The sequence below is a fragment of the Peromyscus maniculatus genome, chromosome 1 (genome assembly GCF_049852395.1).
Source record: "Peromyscus maniculatus bairdii isolate BWxNUB_F1_BW_parent chromosome 1, HU_Pman_BW_mat_3.1, whole genome shotgun sequence".
Taxonomy (NCBI): Eukaryota; Metazoa; Chordata; class Mammalia; order Rodentia; family Cricetidae; genus Peromyscus; species Peromyscus maniculatus.
Genome location: NC_134852.1, coordinates 34,762,045 through 34,784,453, shown reverse-complemented (window position 1 = coordinate 34,784,453; position 22,409 = coordinate 34,762,045). Strand labels below are relative to the sequence as shown.

The following is a 22,409-nucleotide window of genomic DNA, read 5'->3' as shown; positions in this document are numbered from 1 at the left end:
AGTCCCTTCCTCCCAGACTGAGCCAGGCGTCCCTGCATAAGCTCCAGGTTTCAAACAGCCAACTCATGCAATGAGCACAGGACTTGGTCCCACTGCCTAGTTGCCTCCCAAACTGATCAAGCTAATCAACTGTCTCACCTATTCAGAGGACCTGATCCAGCTGGGGGCCCCTCAGCCTTTGGTTCATAGTTCATTATAAGCCACAGTCGTCCTAGGGACCTCCATGCTATATATATAGCCTCTATGGTTCTATGGGTTGTGGTCTGATTGTTCTTTATTTTATATCTAGAATCCACTTATGAGTGAGTACATACCATGACTGTCTTTCTGGGTGTGGGCTACCTCACTCAGGATGATTTTTTCTAGTTCCATCCATTTGCCTGCAAATTTCATGCTTTCATTGTTTTTCTCTGCTGAGTAGTACTCCATTGTGTATATGTACCACATTTTTTTCATCCATTCTTCCGTTGATGGGCATCTAGGTTGTTTCCAGGTCTGGTTATTACAAATAGTGCTGCTATGAACATAGCTGAGCATGTATCTTTATGGTATGAATCAGCATTCCTTGGGTATATGCCCAAGAGTGGGATGGCTGGGTCTTGAGGTAGTTCGATTCCTAATTTTCTGAGAAACCGCCATACTGATTTCCACAGTGGTTGTACAAGTTTACATTCCCACCAACAGTGGAGGAGTGTTCCCTTTGCTCCACATCCTCTCCAACATTGACTGTCATTGGTGTTTTTGATCGTAGCCATTTTGATAGGTGTAAGGTGGTATCTCAGAGTCGTTTTGATTTGCATTTCTCTGATGATTAAGGATGTTGAGCATTTCTTTAAATGTCTTTCAGCCATTTGTGTTTCTTGTTTTGTGACTTCTCTGTTTAGCTCTTTAGCCCATTTTTTAATTGGACTGTTAAGTATTTTGATGTCTAGTTTCTTGAGTTCTTTATATACTGTGGAGATCAATCCTCTGTCAGATGTGGGGTTGGTGAAGATCTTTTCCCATTCTGTTGGCTGTCTTTTTGTCTTATTGACTGTGTCTTTTGCCCTGCAAAAGCTTCTCAGTTTCAAGAGGTCTCATTTATTAATTGTTGTGCTTAGGATCTGTGCTGTTGGTGTTTTATTTAGGAAATGGTCTCCGGTGCCAATGCGTTCAAGAGTGCTTCCTACTTTCTTTTCTATTAAGTTTAGTGTAACTGGATTTATGTTCAGGTCTTTGATCCACTTGGACTTGAGTTTTGTGCATGGTGACAGATATGGATCTATTTGTTATCTTTTACATATTGACATCCAGTTATGCCAGCACCATTTGTTGAAGATACTTTCTTTTTTCCATTGTATAGTTTTGGCTCCTTTGTCAAAAACCAGGTGTTCATATGTGCATGGATTAATGTTAGGGTCTTCAATTCGATTCCATTGGTCCGTATGTCGGTTTTTATACCAGTACCAAGCTGTTTTTATTACTCTAGCTCTATAGCAGAGTTTGAGGTCAGGGATGGTGATGCCTCCAAAGGATGCTTTATCGTATAGGATTCTTTTAGCTATCCTGGGTCTTTTGTTTTTCCATATGAAGTTGAGTATTTTTCTTTCCAAGTCTGTGAAGAATTGTGTTGGGATTTTGATGGGGATTGCATTGAATCTGTAGATTGCTTTTGGTAAGATTGCCATTTTTACTATGTTAATCCTACCTATCCATGAGCATGGGAGATCCTTCCATTTTCTGATATCTTCTTCAATTTCTTTCTTTAGAGATTTAAAGTTCTTATCAAAAAGGTTCTTCACTTTTTTAGTTAGTGTTATCCCAAGGTATTTTATATTATTTGTGGCTATTGTAAAGGGTGATGTTTCTCTGACTTCTTTCTCAGCCCTTTTATCATTTGTGTATAGGAGGGTTACTGATTTTTTTGAGTTGATCTTGTATCCTGCCACTTTACTGAAGGAGTTTATCAGCTGTAGGAATTCCCTGGTAGAGTTTTTGGGGTCACTTATGTATACTACCATATCATCTGCAAATAGTGAAAGTTTGACTTCTTCCTTTCCAATTTGTATCCCTTTGATCTCCTTATGTTGTCTTATTGCTCTAGCTAGAACTTCTAGTACTATATTGAGTAAATATGGGGAGAGTGGACAGCCTTGTCTTGTTCCTGAATTTAGTGGTATCGCTTTGAGTTTCTCTCCATTTAATTTGATGTTTGCTGTTGGCTTGCTATAAATTGCTTTTATTATGTTTAGAAATGTTCCTTGTATTCCTGATCTTTCTAAGTTTTTTATCATGAAGTGGTGTTGGATTTTGTCAAAGATTTTTTCAGCATCTAAGGAGATGATCATGTGGTTTTTTTCTTTCAGTTTGTTTATATGGTATATTACATTGACTGATTTTCGTATGTTGAACCATCCTTGCATCCCTGGGATGAATCCTACTTGGTCGTGATGGATGATTGTTTTGATGTATTCTTGGATTCTGTTTGCCAGTATTTTGTTGAGTACTTTTGCATCAATGTTCATGAGGGAGATTGGTCTGTAGTTCTCTTTCTTTGTTGCATCTTTGTGTGGTTTGGGTATCAGGGTAATTGTAGCCTCATAAAAAGAGTTTGGTAGTGTTCCTTCTGTTTCTATTGTGTGGGGCACTTTGAAGAGTATTGGTATTAGTTCTTCTTTGAAAGTCTGGTAGAATTCTGCACTGAAACCATCTGGTCCTGGGCTTTTTTTGGTTGGGAGACTTTTGATGACTGTTTCTATTTCTTTAGGGGTTATTGGTCTATTTAACTGGTTTATCTTGTCTTGATTTAATTTTGGTATGTGGTATTTATCCAGAAAATTGTCCATTTCTTCCTGGTTTTCCATTTTTGTGGAGTATAGGTTTTTGAAGTATGATCTGATGATTCTCTGGAGTTCCTCGTTGTCTGTTGTTATGTCTCCCTTTTCATTTCTGATTTTGTTAATTTGGGTGCTCTCTCTTTGCCTTTTGGTTAATTTGGCTAGGGATTTGTCTATCTTGTTGATTTTTTCAAAAGAACCAACTCTTTGTTTCATTGATTTTTTGTGTTGTTCTCTTGTTTTCTATTTCGTTGATTTCAGCCCTCAATTTGATTATTTCCTGGCGTCTATTTCTCCTGGGTGAGTTTGTTTCTTTTTGTTCTAGAGCTTTCAGTTGTGCTGTTAATTCATTGGTATGGGATTGCTCCATCTTCTTCATGTGTGCATTTAGAGCTATGAATTTTCCTCTTAGCACTGCTTTCATAGTGTCCCATAAGTTTGGGTATGTTGTACTTTCATTTTCATTGAATTCTAGGAACTCTTTAATTTCTTTCTTTATTTATTCCTTGACCCATTGATGTGAAATTCAGGTGGTCATTATTCAGTTTCCATGAGTTTGTGGTATTGATGTATCCAACCGTCTTATTAAATAAGAAACACAGAAACAATGTAAAAGAGAAAGCCGAGAGGTCAGAGCTCACAGCTAATATCTCACCCTTCCGCCTGCGGTGTCCCAGCTTCCCGAAAGAGAGCTACTTCCTGTCTGTAAATCGATTTTCCAGTCATTCTGCCTTCTCATTGGTTGTAAACCCAAACACGTGACTGCCTCGTCACTGTCTGAATATACAGCCCCCTAGGTCTTAAAGGCATATGTCTCCAATGCTGGCTGTATCTCTGAACACACAGAGATCTATGGGATTAAAGGCGTGTGTCACCACTGCCACACTCTGTCTATGGCTCTAATAGCTCTGACCCCCGGGTAACTTTATTTATTAACATACAATCAAAATCACATTTCAGTACAATTAGAATACCACCACATTTCCCCTTTTGTATTTTAATAAAAAGAAAAAAAAGCAAAAGGTTATAACTAACAAAAGAAAAACTATATACAAAAGTACAATAACTATATACAATATATACAAGTAATAAATACCTAAACAGGTATTTGACAAATCAGAGAAAATAATTCCATTATCTATCCTATTTTGGTAAATCCAAGATGTATCTAATGCACTTTCTATCCTAATTAATTTTCAACTATAACTAACTAATCTTCAACCATAACTAACTAATCTTCAACTCCCTCAGAGACCCAAGAAGGGAATAATATTAGCTAACAAAAATAAAAACAGGAAGTGCATGCAAGCAACTTCCAAAAAATTTGTGAGTTGACAGAAACAGCCAGCTGCCTGGGCAGTCACCTGAGGTTTCTCCGCAGTGTTGGGGCATCATCTTCAGCCTATAGGCTTAGTGTATCTGACAGACTCATTTGTGAAGTAGGATGTACACAAGGTCAACAGTTCAACCTCACATTGGGTGAGAGCAGTCCATGTACCAGAAACACCTGAATTCCACTAGTGTCCTGTCATGATTAAGGATTTTAAATTCTGGAAATTGTTGACAGTTTTTGAATTCAGCTGTTCATTCTTCTTGGCTGTGTATATATGTCTTCATCTCAGCATCCCCTTCTTCTCCACATCCCTCTATTAAATGCCAGTCTACTTACGAGAGGCATGAGCTTTCAGCTGCTGTTCCATTGTACAGCAGAAGCCATCGGCCCTCTGCCTGTTAAGCTGCCTTCGAAGAAAAGGGCACCGTACCTTTTCCGGATGCGAAGTCCACTTCAGGGATGGGGCCATATTGTCCTGGCCTCAGAAGATGCCTTTTGATAAAGCCATGACCACACTTGTTTTGGCAAGAATCAGTAGTCCCTTGTTTCGTGTTCTGTCTGTCCATTTTGTCCTGTTGATTCGAGGATACTTTGTTGTCCAGTGGCTAACTTTTGCCACAATGAAAGTTGACTCCATATGCAGTTTCTTCAATGCCCATATTTTCTCTGAAATAGATTGGTACTGCCAGGAGTCGACATGTCTCAAAAAAGAAAATTTTTCTAAGTTATTAAAACATTTTAAATGCCATATTCTGTAGATCTCTGAAGGGTTTGAAGATGACCTGTCTAAAACATCTCTGTTCAATTTTTAAAGCATATCTAATATGACTACAAGTTCTATTGTAATGTCTCACTACTATCTTTCATTTCTTTATATCCTAGTAGTTGGTAATATTAACATTCAAGGATCAGAAATTTGCATTACATTGTTAAACGAATGGTATAAATACAATTAGAAATATACATATAGCATTTTCTAACAATATCAGTTTCAAATTTGTATACAATATAAAACAATTCAATCCAATGTAAAGTCTTTAAAACTAGTAATTGTCTTTTTCTTTTCTTTCTTTCTTTCTTTTTTTAAACAAGAACCTTAAATCTAATATCCTTTGCTTAGCCTTTTTCCTAACCCTTGACAATAACTTGTAACCAACCCCCCTAAATACTGAAAATTATCCCAGACCCAAAACCCATTAAAAAGACCAAAAAACCACCAGCCCCACACCGCCTCTTTGGGAATGTGGGCGTCGTATTCTTAAAATTGCTTCCTGCTGGATATGGGCGAAGTTTTCGTTATCCTGAAAGAAAAATTCTAGGTTAATTGTCAAATTCTAGGAAAGGTAACTATTTCCTTCATTATCCAGTCTGTGTATAATGCCAAAGTTCAGGGTTTATCTCAAGTCCTTATTCAAGTAGTCTTTGAGACTGGATCACCTCAGCTAGTCATCTCAAAATTGCTCTGAGCACCTTGTAGTTCAAAGCTGATCTGTGGATGATGTTTGTCAGCTTAATGATATTATTGTCCATGTGGAATTGTTGTTGTTGTGGGGCCCCATCTTCTTCCTGGAGACATCAGTTGATGTTAGGCCTGGCCGTGATTTCCTGCAGAAAACTGATAAGAGACTCGAACACAAAAACATATATATGCAGCTATCCTTTTTTCTAGAATTAGTTAGTACTCTATATGACCATTCATATCTTAACAAAGTTTAAAGTGTATATATATATATATATATTAATCTTGTAAATTTTGATATAAAATTTATACTTAAAGAAAAGTTTAAAGAATCAGAATAAAATCAAAGAGTTGAAATTAGTAATAGAATAGTCCCTTAATTAATTTTGCTTTTGTCCTGTACCATAGCAGAAGATGGCTCTTTTATTCTGGCATGATACAGGGAGTTTGCATTTTCCTTTTAACAACATGCTTGAGTTTAAAGAAGGAGAGAGCCATTCTCCAACTCCAAAGTCAGCTTTAAATTTTAATTGAACTGGGACTATTAGAAGACCAATAGTGTTAAATCTTTAGAGAAAAGCAGAAACAAACATTTAGGAAGACATAAAATTTTTTAGATAATATATACCCATACATCGTTTCATTCTGTTTCTTGGGATAGATGATTTGTCCCTTTTCTTCAGTTGTCTCATTTGTCCAGTGTTCTTCAAATTCCTTAACCTTCATTCTCCTAAAAGACAAAAACAAAAACCTTTCCCCAAGACTAATTTTGGGGATGTTTCCTTTTGACAAGTTATTATCTGATTAAATGAAAAGGCATGTGTTATTGATACAAGTTAGTTTAAATTGGATGTTCATGCTGGTTGATGAACTATCACCTCCTCTAATTAAGAGGTCTCTCTTGTTCAAATCGAACCTTTATCAATTTTGATGGTACCCACAGCTTATCTTCTCCTGTAGAAACAAAAGCAAAACCTCGTCCCCAATATAATACATACCCTGGTTTCCATTCTGAGGTCAGCACATCCTTAAAGTATATAGGCTGATTTAATTCTGTAGTTTTTTCTATTATCCAATGTCTCTCTGCAGCTGTTGTTCCTTTCTCATTGGCATTCAGAAAATTCAAAATTAGAAGAGCATTATGCAGTCTATTTCTGGAAGTTTTTGTTACCCATTTCTGTTTATTTAGCATATCCTTTAGAGTTCTGTTTGATCTTTCTATAACTGCTTGACCTGTAGGATTATGTGGTATACCTGTAATATGCTTTATATTGTAATAAGCAAAAAACTGTTTCATTTTAACAGAGACATATGATGGAGCATTGTCAGTTTTGATTTGTGTAGGTATACCCATGATGGCCATAACTTCTAGCAAATGAGTGATTACAGAATCAGCTTTTTCAGAACTCAAAGCAGTTGCCCATTGAAATCCTGAATAAGTATCGATAGTGGGGTGTACATATTTCAATTTTCCAAATTCTGCAAAGTGAAACACGTCCATCTGCCAGATTTCATTTCTCTGAGTACCCTTTGGGTTACATCCTGCTGGTAATGGCATTTGATTATAGAAGGAACAAGTAGGACATTTCTTTACTATTTCTTTGGCTTGTTGCCAGGTTATGGAAAAATCATTTTTTAAACCTTTACTATTGACGTGATGTTTTTTATGAAATTCTGAGGCTTCCAGCACATTTCCTATCAATAATTTATCAATCTCATCATTGCCTTGTGCTAGAGGGCCTGGCAGACCAGTATGGGATCGAATGTGAGTTATATATAAAGGATGATTCCTTTTCCTGATTGTATCTTGTAATTGAATAAATAGTGAAGTTAATTCTGAAGCATCAGGGATAAATTCTGCAGTCTCAATATGTAACACCACTCTTTCAGCATACTGAGAGTCAGTTACTATGTTGAGAGGTTCTGAAAAATCCATTAATACCAACAGAATAGCATACAATTCTGATTTTTGAACTGAATTATACGGACTTTGAACCACTTTACTTAAATTTTCTGATTTGTAACCTGCCTTTCCTTCTTTGTTGGCATCTGTATAAAATGTACGAACTCCAGATATGGGTTTTTGCCGTACAATTCGAGGCAAGATCCAATCAGCTCTCTTTATAAGATCAATTCTATTGCTTTTGGGATATTTGCTGTTAATTTCTCCCAAAAAATTACTGCAAGCTCTTTGCCAAGGTTCACTTCCTTTCCATAATTTTTCAATGTCCTCCTTAGTTAATGGTACGACAATTTCTGCTGGGTCTATGCCTGCTAATTGACAAAGTCTCAGTTTTCCTTTGTAAATCAAGTCAGAGATTTTTTCCACATAAGTTTTTAATTTTTTATTTGGTTTATTTGGTAAGAATATCCATTCCAATATAATATCTTCCCTCTGCATTAATATTCCAGTAGGAGAACGCCTAGAAGGAAAAATAACCAAAATGCAATCCAACTTTGGATCAATACGATCCACGTGTCCTTCATGCACTTTCTTTTCTACCAAGGCTAATTCTTTCTCAGCTTCAGGTGATAATTCTCTTGGACTATTTAAGTCTTTGTCACCTTCTAAGGTTTTGAACAAATTAGTCAGTTCATCATTTTTTACCCCAACAATAGTTCGTAGATGAGAAATATCTCCAAATAATCTTTGAAAGTCATTAAGAGTCTGTAGTCTATCTCTCCGAATTTGCACCTTTTGGGGTCTAATTTTTTGTAGCTCTATTTTATATCCTAAATAATTAATAGAATCTCCTCTTTGTATCTTTTCAGGAGCAATTTGTAATCCCCAGCAAGGCAAAATTTTCTTTACTTCTTCAAACATTATTTCTAAAGTATCTGCATTTGAGTCAGCTAGTAAAATATCGTCCATATAATGATAAATTATAGATTTAGGAAATTTTTTACGTATCACTTCCAATGGCTGTTGTACAAAGTATTGGCACAGAGTTGGGCTATTCAACATTCCCTGTGGGAGGACCCTCCATTGAAATCTTTTAACCGGTTGAGAATTATTATAAGTAGGCACTGTAAAAGCAAATCTTTCTCTGTCTTTTTCTTGTAAGGGTATTGAAAAGAAACAGTCTTTTAAATCAATAACTATGAGAGGCCATCCTTTTGGTAACAGAGTAGGCAAAGGCATCCCAGATTGTAGAGAGCCCATTGGCTGAATTACTTTGTTAATTGCTCTAAGGTCTGTTACCATTCTCCATTTACCAGATTTCTTTTTAATAACAAATACAGGAGAATTCCAAGGGCTGGTTGATTCTTCAATATGCTGAGCATTTAACTGTTCTTCTACCAGCTCTTCTAAAGCCTGAAGTTTCTCTGTTGTTAAAGGCCATTGCTGGACCCATACAGGCTTGTCTGTTAACCATTTTAAAGGTAGAGCTGTTGGTGTCTTGGAAGATCATCAGTTATTGTGCCCTGTTCTTGTATAATATGGATGGCTGGTGACCACTCATTAGAATAATATCTTCTAATATTTCTCTCAGTAACATGTGTTAGTTTATGATTTGTTTCTGAGATTGGAGGGATGTTAATCTGAGTATTCCATTGTTGCAACAAGTCTCTACCCCACAGGTTCATAGTTATGTTAGCCACATATGGTTTTAATTTTCCTCTCTGTCCTTCTGGACCTATACATTCGAGCCATCTTGCACTCTGTTTCACCTGAGATAATGTCCCAATTCCTAACAGTTGAACGTTTACCTCCTGAAGAGGCCAAGTTGGATGCCAAAATTCTGGTGCAATTATGGTAACGTCCGCACCTGTGTCTACCAGACCAGACAACAAAACACCATTTATTTTTATCGTTAATTTTGGTCTTTGTTCATTAATAGAAGTTTGCCAAAAAATTTTCTTTATGTTTTCTCCTGAATTTGCTATTCTCTCTGTTTCATCATCCTGACCAGCATGATTTATTCCAATAGGCATTTGGTTATTTAATCGTTCTCCAGAGCAGGGATTTCCTCTATGGCTGCAGGAAAGGTTTGAACTGGATTTGCACTGGGGGCTTGTGCGAGGCCCCTCTTGGAGTTTCCCGAAGACTGAGGCAAAGGATTACCCTGTCTGTCCTTTGTTGATCTACATTCGTTGGTCCAGTGTTTTCCCTTACCACACCTTCTGCATACTCCAGAAGGAAGGGGCATTCTGTTGCTATTGTTCCTTGAAGAAACATTGTTTCTGGGAATGACCTGTCTACAGTCCCTTTTCAAATGTCCTTGCTTTCCACATCCAAAACATCTAACACTCCTCAAACCTTTTGAAATTACTTCTCCTACCCACGTATCATCATGCTCATCAGCCTCAACATTAATTGTTTCTCTAATCCAATCTTCCATAGGTGCAGATCTTGCCCTTAATGGCCTGATTATTCTTTTGCATGCTGCATTCGCATTCTCAAAGGCCAAATATTCAATGATTGCCTTACCAGCTTCTGAATCCGAGACCATTCTCTTTACTGCTGAAGCCAGTCTTTGTAAAAAATCTGTAAAAGACTCTTTTGGGCCTTGCATCACCTTTGTAAATGACTCAGATTTTTTTCCTGGTTCCTCAACTCTGTCCCATGCATTCAAGGCTGCCGTTCGACATAAAATTAGGGTTTGGACATCATATAAACATTGTGTTTGTACTGAAGCATATTGGCCTTCTCCAATAAGCTGATCCTGGCAAACTTGTATTCCTTTATCCCTCCATTGTTTTTCTATGTTTTTAGCCTCCTCCTTAAACCAAGTCTGAAATTGAAGTCTCTGGCTGGGTTCCAGAACACCTTGTGCAAGGTCCCGCCAGTCCTGTGGTACTATCCTATTATATGTTGACCAAGAGTTTAACATTTGCTTTACATATGGGGAATGCATGCCATAAGATACTATTGCCTCCTTAAACCTTTTTAAATCCAACATTTCCATTGGAGCCCAAATATTTTGTGTAGCCATTTGATCAGGCAACTGCTGTACGGTTACAGGATAAATTAAGGGTGACTGTGTGAAAACAGGCTTTCTTTCTGCAACCTTATGATCCCGACTTGAAATAACTTCACTGTTAATTTCTTCTGTCTGAATTTTTACAGGTTTAACAAGTTCTTCTAAAGCTGTTATCCTGGCACTTAAATTGACTATCTTTTTAAATATTAAAATGTGGATTAGCATAGTGATAAGGTGCATAATTCCACCAATACTAGTATTATATAGTTGTTCTATTGTCAGACTGCCTAAAATTTTGAACAAAAACCAATTTTCTTCCAATGTACTCATAAAACCCATTTTTTTTAATGTGGAAAAATTCTCTTTTAGATAGTTTCCTTTAAAATATCTGATATGTTATGACTTACCAAATCTGCGTAGAACAGTAGAAATTTGAGGGGATTTTCAAAGCAGCCACCTAGTGTCCCAGGTGTAAATCCAGAGAGAGAGAGAGAGAGAGAGAGAGAGAGAGAGAGAGAGAGAGGAAAGAGAGAACGCACAAGAAAGCGTAGCTGGCTAAAGCTTAAATCCAGCCACGTGTTCCCTCTTGTGCCGAGTCAAGGCTTGGGTCTGGCTTCCTTAAGCTCCAACCACATTCGTTGGCTTTACAGGCAGGGCCCTGTTCGGCAGGGCAAGTCTGAGTTGTTTGTAGCACCGGCTTTAAGCAAGCAGGCTTTAAGCAAGCAGCTCAGTTAGTCCGGCCTGAGGCCAAGGACTAGGGGGCCGCCGCTCGAACTAGGAAACCGGCCCTCGGACTAGGACGCCGGCCGCCCAGTCTGCCGCCCTTGCGGGAAAGCAAACCTGCCGCCAAGCCAAGCGGTTTTTAATGGATTCTTGTCACGTTGGGCGCCAGATATTGATGTATCCAACCGTCTTATTAAATAAGAAACACAGAAACAATGTAAAAGAGAAAGCTGAGAGGTCAGAGCTCAGAGCTAAAATCTCACCCTTCCGCCTGCGGTGTCCCAGCTTCCCGAAAGAGAGCTACTTCCTGTCTGTAAATCGATTTTCCAGTCATTCTGCCTCCTCATTGGTTGTAAACCCAAACACGTGACTGCCTCGCCACTGTCTGAATGTACAGCCCCCTAGGTCTTAAAGGCATATGTCTCCAATGTTGGCTGTATCCCTGAACACATAGAGATCTATGGGATTAAAGGCGTGTGTCACCACTGCCACACTCTGTCTATGGCTCTAATAGCTCTGACCCCCGGGTAACTTTATTTATTAACATACAATCAAAATCACATTTCAGTACAATTAGAATACCACCACATTGTGGGTTTTCTATAATTTTTGTTGTTGTTGAGGTCTAACTTTAAGGCATGGTGGTCTGATAAGATACAGGAGGTTATTCCAATTTTTTTGTATCTGTTGAGATTTGTTTTGTGGCCAGGCATGTGGTCAATTTTTGAGAAGGTTCCATGGGGTGCTGAGAAGAAGGTATATTCTTTTGTGTTAGGATGGAATGTTCTGTAGATATCTATTAGGTCCATTTGAGTCATAGCATCTCTTAGGTCCTCTATTTCTTTGTTAAGTTTCAGTCTGGTAGATCTGTCTTTTGGTGAGAGTTGTGTGTTAAAATCTCCCACTACTAATGTGTGGGGTTTGATGTGCATTTTAAACTTTAGTAGTGTTTCTTTTATGAATGTGGGTGCTTTTGTATTTGGAGCATAAATGTTTAGAATCGAGACTTCATCTTGGTGGATTTTTCCCGTGTTAAATATGTAATGTCCATCCTGATCTCTTTTGATTGATTTTAGTTTGAAGTCTATTTTATTAGATATTAGGATAGCTACACCAGCTTGTTTCTTAGGTCCATTTGCTTGGAAAGCCTTTTCCCAGCCCTTTACTCAGAGGTAGTATCTGTCTTTGAAGTTAAGGTGTGTTTCTTGTATGCAGCAGATGGATGGGTCCTGTTTTCTTATCCCTTCTGTTACCTGTGTTTTTTTATAGGTGAGTTGAGACCATTGATATTGATGGATATTAATGACCAGTGATTGTTAATTCCTGTTATTTTTTGTGGTTGTGTTGTGTTGTCCTGTGGTGTATGTTGGTGTGGGATTATCTATTGCTTGATTTTTCATAGATGTATTTAGCTTCTTTGGGTTGGATTTTCCCTTCTAGTGCTTTCGGTAGGGCTGGGTTTGTGGACAGGTATTGATTAAATCTGGTTTTATCCTGGAATATTTTGTTTACTCCTCCTATGGTGATTGAGAGTTTTGCTGGGTATAATAGTTTGGGTTGGCATCCGTGGTCTCTTAGTGTCTGCATGAGATTTGTCCATGATCTTCTAGTTTTCATAGTCTCTATTGAGTAGTCTGGTGTTATTCTGATGGGTTTGCCTTTATATGTTACTTGGTCTTTTTCCTTTGCGGCTCTTAATATTTTTTCTTTGTTCTGTGTGTTTAGTGTTTTGATTATTATGTGGTGAGGGGACTTTTTTTTTTTTTTTTGGATCCAGCCTATTCGGTCTTCTGTAAGCTTCTTGTATCTTCATAGGTATTTCTTTCTTTAGGTTAGGAAAGTTTTCTTCTATGATTTTGTTGAATATGTTTTCTGTGCCTTTGAGTTGGTATTCTTCTCCTTCTTCTATCCCTATTATTCTTAGGTTTGGTCTTTTCATGGTGTCCCAAATTTCCTGGACGTTTTGTGTTACGACTTTTTTGTCTTTAGTGTTTTCTTTGACTGATGAATCTATTTTCTCAATTGTGTCTTCAGTGTCAGAGTTTCTCTGTTCCATCTCTTGCAATCGGTTGGTTATGCTTGTTTCTGTAGTTCCTGTTCATTTAGTCAGGATTTCTATTTCCAGCATTCCCTCAGCATGTGTTTTCTTTATTGTCTCAAATTCATTTTTCAGATCTTGGAATGTTTCTTTCATCTGTTTCATTGCTTTTTCTTGGCTTGATTTGATTTCTTCCAATTTTTTGTTCGTTTTTTTTTCTTCCATTTCTTTAAGGGAGTTTTTTTTATTTCCTCTTTAATGGAGTTTTTCATTTCCTCTCTAAGGGAAGTTCTTATTTACTCTTTAAGGGAGTTTTTCATTTCCTCTTTAAGGAAAGTTTTTATTTCCTCTTTGAGGGAATGTTTTATTTCTTCTTTAAGGGCCTCTATCATCTTCTTAAAGTCATTTTTAGGGTTGATTTCTTCTGTTTCTTCTGTCTTGGTATGTTCAGATCTTGCAGGTGTAGAATCACTAAGTTCTGATGTTGCCATATAGGTCTTTATGTTGTTGCCTGTATTTTTGCACTGGCGTCTACTCATTTCTTCCTCTGTGCGGTGCAGGTGGTGTCTGTGTCTGAGTGCCTCTCTTGTTCTAATTTTTAGTCTTGGTTTAGTTGAGTTCTTGGTTAAATTGGTGCTATTGGGCTATTTCTTTAGGGGCAGCTGATCTCAGTCGGTGAATTATATACTTATGATTCTGGTGATCTGGTTTAGTGGCTGGGCATCACCTTCTTCTGTGTTCCTAGGTCACGTTTTGTTCATTTGTCAACTCCTCAGCTGATCTTGTTTCTTCAGACTTCAAACTGTAGGCATCTGAATCCTCTCCCAGATGGGTTTCAGCTGAGCAGGGTAGTCTCACCAACATCTCCAAGTTGTTGGGTTTCACAGGATCAGCAGCTGGGCCCTGGGTTGTCCTCAGAGGGAGTGTTCAGATTCGTTCTGGTTCCGTCCCAAGGAGATAGCTTCTTCCCCGGGTTTTGGGGTTAGAGGTGTCCCTGTTCCAAGCTGCGTCTGCTTGTCTCCGTCGCAGGGCCTGTCTACCTCTGTGGTCCGCCGCCAGGCCTGTATGTCCCTGTCAGCTGCTGCTGGGTCTGTTTGTTTATGAGGGCTGCCACCAGGCCTGTATGCCTCTCCCAGCTGCCGCAGGGCCTGTATGTCTCTGCCGGCTGAAGCCGTGGGCCTACCTACCTCTGCTAGTCACTGCTGCCGGGCCCATCTACCTCTGCAGGTCACCACTGGGCCTGTATGTCTCTGCTGGCTGCCGCCGGGCCCGTCTACCTCTGTGGGCCGCTACTGAGGACCTACCTGCATCTGCTTGTCTTCTCTGTGTGGCCTGTCTACCTCTGTGGGCTGCCGCTGGGCCTGTATGTCTCTGCTGGCTGCCGCCTGGCCTGAATCTCATTTTCTTTTAGGCTTATATCTTATTAAAATTTTATGCGTTTGAATGCTTTTCTTGCATGTATGCCTGTGCAACTCACACCCACGGTGTCCAGGAGATATTGATGGATCCCTTGGAAATGGAGTTACATGTGGTTGTAAGCTATTGTGTAGGTTCTGGGAATAAAAACTGGGTCCTCTGCAAGAGCAAGTGCTCTTAACATCTGAGTCATCTCTGGAGCCCCAGATATTTGAACCTTTTTATTAGGAGAGAAATATTACTAAGGAACCTAGGGAGGATTCCAAAGCTGTGGATTGGATGGTCACATGGCAAGCAGGAGCTGTGGGTATGGATTTCCTGGTGCAAATGGATGGGAATCCCAGTAGGTGACTGAGCTGGGCACCTGAACCAGAAGTTGAATTTGGCATTGGTCCCATGCTGTGTCTTCATGCTAAGTTCCTTTTTCCCCCCTCTCAGTTCTTAAAGGAGCCTCAACTTGAGCCTAGGAGGAGCAGCAACCTTCCCTGTCTATGTATGACTTGGAAAAGGGTAGAAAACCACAGTCATGTTTCAGTTGATCTTTTCACAGCATAGAGGAGAATAACATATAATATTAGAAGGACCAGCCTTAATATTATACATCCCAGGGTCTCAGGAGAGAGAACTATGAACAGCAAGGACTATTTTCAGGAAATAGAATCTCAGTACACCGAGCTCTTAATCCAATCATGTATTCTTCCAAATCTTCTCTGTCCTCCTGTGCCCTGGGAGTCCTGCTATATGTACACTTAGAAGCAGTAATCCCTTGGCAGTGGAAAGCCAGGCTTCCAGGGTCAAATGGAGGGGTGGTAAGAATCACACAGAGGGGCAGTAATTGTTAATCATCATTTGCAACCCCAAAGGGAAGTGACTATGGGGAAATGAATTAACTAAGGGCTAAATTCGGGTAATATCTAAGAAGAGGGATCTTATGTGCTCAACTATAATCTTAAACGTGATTGGTAGAAAATGTTAAGAGTCTATAAGTTGCTGGATCAATGGGAGAAAATAAAACTGCCTCCTTTTTTCCTGTGGCTCTTGTCTGTCCAAACTATCTGCCGTTTTTTCTGCAGGGTGGGGCAAAGTATGCTTGGTTGCTAGGCAACCTGTGTACAGCTAGATGCTTCTGGTGATAGTTAAAGGGAGATCTGGAACTAGAGGTAAGATTTGGAAAAGGAGGAAATTAAGCTTAATTGGCACATCTGCCAGGCCTTCTCAAACGGGTAGTCTGCAAGCTTAAGTCTGTTCTTTTGTTTTGCTTTGTTTTTGTTTTTTGAGACAGGGTTTCTTTGTGTAGCTTTCCTGGATCTCACTCTGTAGACCAGGCTGGCCTCGAACTCACAAAGATCTGCCTGCCTCTGCCTCCCGAGTGCTGGGATTAAAGGCGTGTGCCACCACTGCCCGGCGCTTAAGTCTGTTCTTAGAGAGTACAGAGGTATCTCTGACAAGGTACTTTCCTCCATCTGGGGATGGACCTGGCCGGATGCTGCCAATGACGATAATTACAGGGAGGCTTGAACTTTGGCTGTACATAGCTGTCAGCACACAGGTTATCTAAAGATTCCTAGAAGTGGTAGGTAAGGAGTTAGAGGTCTATAAAGTTAGTAAGTGTTGGAGACCGACTCTGGACAGCGGTGTCTTGAACCTTGTGTTACCTGCCACGATTTATCAAGCCTCGTGTAAATGGGAGGCTTTTAGTCTAACCTAGGAATGTAGGATTAAATAAACTTCTTTAAATCAGCTAGCTGCAGGGGCCTGGGACCAAAGCGACCTCCTGCTGACCCTCCTTAGGAATTTTCTTTGTCCTCTCCTCACTCCTGCTCCCCCTCCCTACCCGAAGCCCTGTTTATAAGCTCTAACACCCAGTCAATAAACGAGGCCTTGACGCAACTCAGACTGCTTTGTCTTTCTTCACACGCTTGGTCTCCTTTCCCTCTCACCCCCCATTGATTCACAGGTGTCCCCTCCTCGAGACCCTCGAATAACCTGGCCTGCTGGACGGGTCAAGTGGCGCCCGAACGTGGGGCTCGAGGCACGGCGGCTCACTACTGGACGGCAAAGAGAAAACGGGGTCTGGCCATTCTCACTAGGGTAGAGGTGCCCCAACAGCATCACTCGTGCGCCGCGGGCAGCCTTGAGGTAAGTGCCATTCATCAATCAATGGGTAAAGTACTCTCTAAAGAGGCTCTCTTCATTAAGGAAATGAAGATTTCAGGGAGAGGGGAATAAGAGTCAAAAACAAAGAAAGAAAAAAAGATTTAACTAAGTTTTTCTGTTTCGTGGAAGAAAAATGTCCCTGGCTGGTTATTAATGGCCTGGGCATCCACCCTTTGACGTGGAATAAAGTTGGAAAGGATATCAGTAACTTACTTAAGGACTGAGAGAACGTCCTCGATGCATTCTTTAGTTTCTATGGAGTAATCAGAGATGTTTTAAAGGATTCAGAAAAAAATAGTAGGGTGTCACATCTTCTGGCACTTGCTGAGGACCTATTAAATGATGTGTCTGTCCCAGAAGATGGTAAGAGTGAGGTTGTCACAAATCACATTGAACAAAAGACCAAAAGACCCCACCGGGACCCTCAAGGGTCCAGAGATTTATTGACATCTACCGGTAAGAGCGCTCTCTGTCTTGTCTCTGTCTCTGTCTTGTGTCCTTAAGTTTTGTGCCAGTCGACTGATTTGTACTTTGCAGGCTCTCACTGGGACAGACGTGTCCGGACAGTGATCCTGGGAGGGAAAGAGAGACGTCTCATTCCCTGATTTGGGCAAGGGACCCCCTAGTCCCGAGCCATTTGGGGCCACCTCAGAGGTGACCATTTGATTTTAGGAGTCTCCTCCAGGGAGTGCTCAGGAGAGGAGCATCTTTGGGTACCTTTCTCCATGGTGGGAGGAAGTGCCACTTTGTATTTTGTTCTGGGAAATTGTTAGAGACATTTTGTGGGGTTTTTTGTATGTTTTATTGTGGTCATTGTTACTTTACACTCTGTTTCTCTTCCAAGAAATAAGGTACATGTCTGACTGGCAGGGATGTGAAAGCCCCCTGATGTCTGTTTGATCTGGATTGTTTTTGGTGTGATTGAGCCTGGAGGGTCACTCTCCACAGAGCACATCAGGCTGTCATTGTTCTTGGAGCTTTGTTGGTTGTCTCGTTGGGGCAAAGTTTTTCTTTCGTGTGCCCTTGGTCTTGTGTGTAGTGTGTTAACTGTTCTCATTGTTGACTTGACTGTGACGGACGCTATGGGACAGTCCCCTTCTTCTTCACTAAACCTTTGCCAGAAGGATGTGCGAGCCACAATCGAGGGGCTTGCTTGCTGTGAGTGAGGCCATCATCATCTCAGTGCTGATGTGCTGGTACTTGGATTGTCTGTGTAAATGTCATCTGTTTCTGCTACTCATCTCCCTTATTTTCCTGGGGGGAGGAGAGAGAGGCACAGCGAGGGCCACCTCCCTCCCTCCCTAGCTCTCTTGCTATCAGGACTGCAGGCAGCTGGCTGCTCTCACGAGGGTGGGGGTTTGTGCTCTCAGTACAGGTGGGCTAAGATTCTCATGTCCTGCTCTGGACAGGGCAATGGCTGCCTGCAACTGACAAAACTGTGTGAACACTGAACAGAGAATCTGACTTTAGTCAGAGGAGTTAACAAAAACTTTTTTTTTTTTCAGGAACACTGGCAGCCAAAGACATACTTTATGACCACTGCTCCCCCTCCCTTCCTTTACTGTGATAACTTCAAAGTCTCTTCTGCCAGCCAGGAATTTCTCTTGTTAACCCTTCTCTGTCCTGATTGCGAAACCTCGGTAACCACCCCCCCCAACTTCATCCCCTACAGACAAAGAGAAGCTAAAACCAGGATTTTTAAATGTAGATAAGAACTTAGACGCCCTTTTCCAGGTGGCTTTATCAACTACAGAAACTTAAGAAAACACAGAGTTAGGATATATGACCATCTGACAGAGACTAAGTGGTCATAAAACATCCCAAACTCCCCAAATTCCCCAAACCCGGGAGACAGCTCATAAAACCCCTAAACACGGTTGCTAAACAAATGAGAAATAAAGATAACATGAAAAACTACTGATATGAACCTAAAGAGGGACACGGGCGGTGGGAGATAAATTATGTGGTCTGTATTAGCTTCACAAAGAAAGGCGTGTGCTCCTTCCAACCTCCCTGCTGTGTGTGAGAGGTTTGGAACTAGCCCCCCTGCCGAGGCTTGTAAACTTCATTTGTATAAACCTTGCTTTTGCATTCTGTACCTGAGGTCTCCAGTGGCTTCTTTGGGGATGTGATCTGGGCATAACACTGATATTGCTTGATAAAGAAATGTTAAATTACCAGTTCAAGATACTGGGGAAATTATGCTTTTGTTTCCACAGGAAAAATAAAAATTTACATGGGTTTTGGTCATTTGAGTGCAATGTGTTACAAATACTTGCCATCATTTAAGAAAATTGGTTTCAAATTATTGTTAGTTAAGATAAAAGTTTAGATAAATGATTTTTGATATGAGGAAACAGTTTAAGATGTAAAAATTTAAAGGCTTAAGCATGTCATGAGGGTTTAAAAAATATAATAAAACTTTAAGGTCTAACTTTAAAGTTTAAGTAAACATGTTTCAAATTTCTTTCTCTTGTTATTCTGCTGTTACATGGAGACTCCAAAGGGTCATAGTTTTAAAAAAATGTCTGTCTATTCTGCAGGTATGAATGAAAATGTGGCCACATGTATGTTTGGTTTTGAATGTCCGAGTTTGCATGTTCTTTATGTTAAGGAATACAAGTTAATACTAGTCATCTGGCTATCCAGATACTAGTTTAAAGCATAAACGGTTCTATTTAAAATAAAACAAACTGAAAGGTATATTTGACTAATATATCTATAGGAAAACAAATTAGCCTGGTCATTATTACCAAACTTAGAGATATTTTCAAGATTAGGCCTAGATTTGTTTGGCTCAGATACATTTAATAGATAATGGTCCTCAAACCTGTCAATGATCTGATGAATATGACATTTAAATTATTTGATTAAAAACTTACTATCGGAAACAGAGACTCCCAGCTCCCCAGCTCCTAGCAATGACTCCCAAGGTCTCCAAAGAAGATATGGAATGACAAGAAGACGCCACCTGAATTGCGAACGACACTGACCACAGGGCAAGATGCCCCAATGCAACACCTGCCTCCAGGACCCAGCCCAGACTGTGGACAAGTGGTAGGACACTGTCAGTCTTCTGTGTCCCTATTCCACAGAAAAGGTACTCTGCCTTATGGGCTTGATGGTGGTAGAAGATTGATGTTGTTCTGACTGGTACCTCCAACGCTATAGAGACCTGGGTAGGGATTGATCACTGTAATTTATAGGATTGAAAGCTTCTTGGTCTGCACTCAAATATAGTTTATCCTTCTCAGATTTCTGATAGTACTGATGGCTAGGCTAGCTCTAACTTTGTCAGCATGGCAGCATCAACCAGATCCTTCTGCAAGGCCATAGCTAGCCTTTTAGCTCATTTTAAAAGAAAATGTTCTAAGATGTAAAAATTTAAATAAATCATAAAGGTTCGGATATGAGTCTAAAATAAGATATGTTTTCAGATTACTCTCCTGTTCTAGATATGTCTAAATGTAAACCTAAAAGTGCTTTTCACCAGGCCAAAAATCTATGTCCAATTTATACCTGGCTTTCTGGACAGAAGTAAAATGCCCAAATCTGTAGTTCTTGTTGGGACTCAAAGGTATAAGTCTACTTTCTGCTGTTTTACAGATACCCATTATCTGCTTTGTCTACAATATGGATTTTAGTACAGATTGGTAATACTAATGTATCTAAAACTTTTATGTCATTCTGCAAAAAGGCCTCAAAGGATCAAAAGAGTCATAAAAACATAGATGGTCGAAAGAACCCCAGATAAGTATTCCTAAAGATGGTATTTTTCCTCTCTCCTGGTCTTGGGATTAGTGCTTTCCCCATCACTAAGGGTATGGACCTCAAGTTTCAAATAAGTTCATAAATTTTAACCTCTGTTCCTAGTTTAAATCTGTCTCAACAGATTTCTACTTGGCTGGCAGACACCTCCAAGTTTCAGTTGCTGACGCCACCACTCCAGATGACTGTGGACTCCGGACGTGCTAAAGGCTAACGTGGACCAGCCCAGCTAACATGATTCTTCTCTGTCACTATGGTGTCAGGCAGCTACATGCTACTGACAAATGCCCCCTGCCCAGTCTTTGACCAGCTTTTCAGCCTTTTGGGGGAGGGGCCCTGATAACAACGCCCCAATGCCAGCTTGAAGCAGTTCCAGAAAGAAAATACATCGTCCCATTTTCCTTGTTCAAAAAAGGCTGAAATGCTGGGTCAAAAGAAAACTCCCTGGCATAGAGACCAGATGGTTAATTATACATGAACTATGCATGGCCATTACAGGCCATGAGTTACTAAAATAGGCCATGAGGTACCAAATGTAATGCCATAATTTTAAGATTAAAATTTGCCAAAAAGAAATGGGGGAGTGAAAGACCCTAGCCCTTCAGGCTTACACCCCCAAGCCTCAGGAAAAGAGAAAACTTCAAGCACCAAGAAATGAGAAACTAAAAATCTAGTTCCAAGAGCAACCTGACTTAGCCATTGTTCAATCTCCCCTGCAACCATATAACAATGTAAAGAGATTTCTGTTAAGAGATGTGCTCAACTGTGACTGGGATAGTTGCAGGTGTTCCAGGAAGGACCACTGTGACCTTTGTGTAAACTCCACTCCCGCCTTGATACCCCTCCCTTGAGGTTTCATGAAAAATGTACCTGTTGATGCAAATTACCCATCTGTGATCACTCTGTACCCAGACCATGATCTTGTGAAACGAAATTGTATGGGAATTGTAATCTTGTGGGTTTTTCCTTTATTAGCCTTTATGGGGCTTCAGTAAGATGCAGCTCTTGCTCTTAGGAGCAGGGATTGCCCTTCTATATAAAAGCTTTAAAGAATCCCCTTGGCGTTCTACCCTGATCCCCACCCTCCTGGCCCCCCTGATTATTTTCCATCTCCTTCTCATTACCTTTGGTCCCTGGGCCTTTCAGCGGTTGACTCAGTTTATCAAAAATCAGATTGATTCGGCCTTACCACGACATGTCTCGATTCATTATCACAGAGTAGATTCCGAGGCGGCTGGCCAGGAGCCCCATCAAGGACTCAGATTCAGTGTCCTAAAGCCCTAATGTCCCCACGGTCTTGCTAGAGAGTACTCAATGACGGGAATAGTACAGGGCCCACGCAGGAGACAACAGCATACAGAGGTCGTTGAGACCGGCTCAACATGGCACCTGCCATGCGTGGGAGTCCCCCTGTATAGCCTAAGACAGAGGCTCTCTCGGACCTCCACAACCCCGATCACATGGACTTGGTCCATTTTTGAGAAAAGAGGGGGAACTGTTGGAGACCGACTCTGGACAGCGGTGTCTTGAACCTTGTGTTACCTGCCACGATTTATCAAGCCTCGTGTAAATAGGAGGCTTTTAGTCTAACCTAGGAATGTAGGATTAAATAAACCTCTTTAAATCAGCTAGCTGCAGGGGCCTGGGACCAAAGCGACCTCCTGCTGACCCTCCTTAGGAATTTTCTTTGTCCTCTCCTCACTCCTGCTCCCCCTCCCTACCTGAAGCCCTGTTTATAAGCTCTAACACCCAGTCAATAAACGAGGCCTTGACG

General features: G+C 40.4%; 1 long non-coding RNA gene across 1 annotated transcript in view; it reads left to right on the top strand.

Moving 5' to 3' along the window:
* The window catches only part of LOC143273897 (uncharacterized), a 24,703-nt gene extending 2,294 nt beyond the window's left edge, over positions 1-22,409 (top strand). Inside the window, exons 2-3 of the long non-coding RNA XR_013052180.1 lie at positions 16,668-16,849; positions 18,373-22,409. This is a non-coding gene — a long non-coding RNA (uncharacterized LOC143273897). The remainder of the gene's footprint in view (positions 1-16,667; positions 16,850-18,372) is intronic.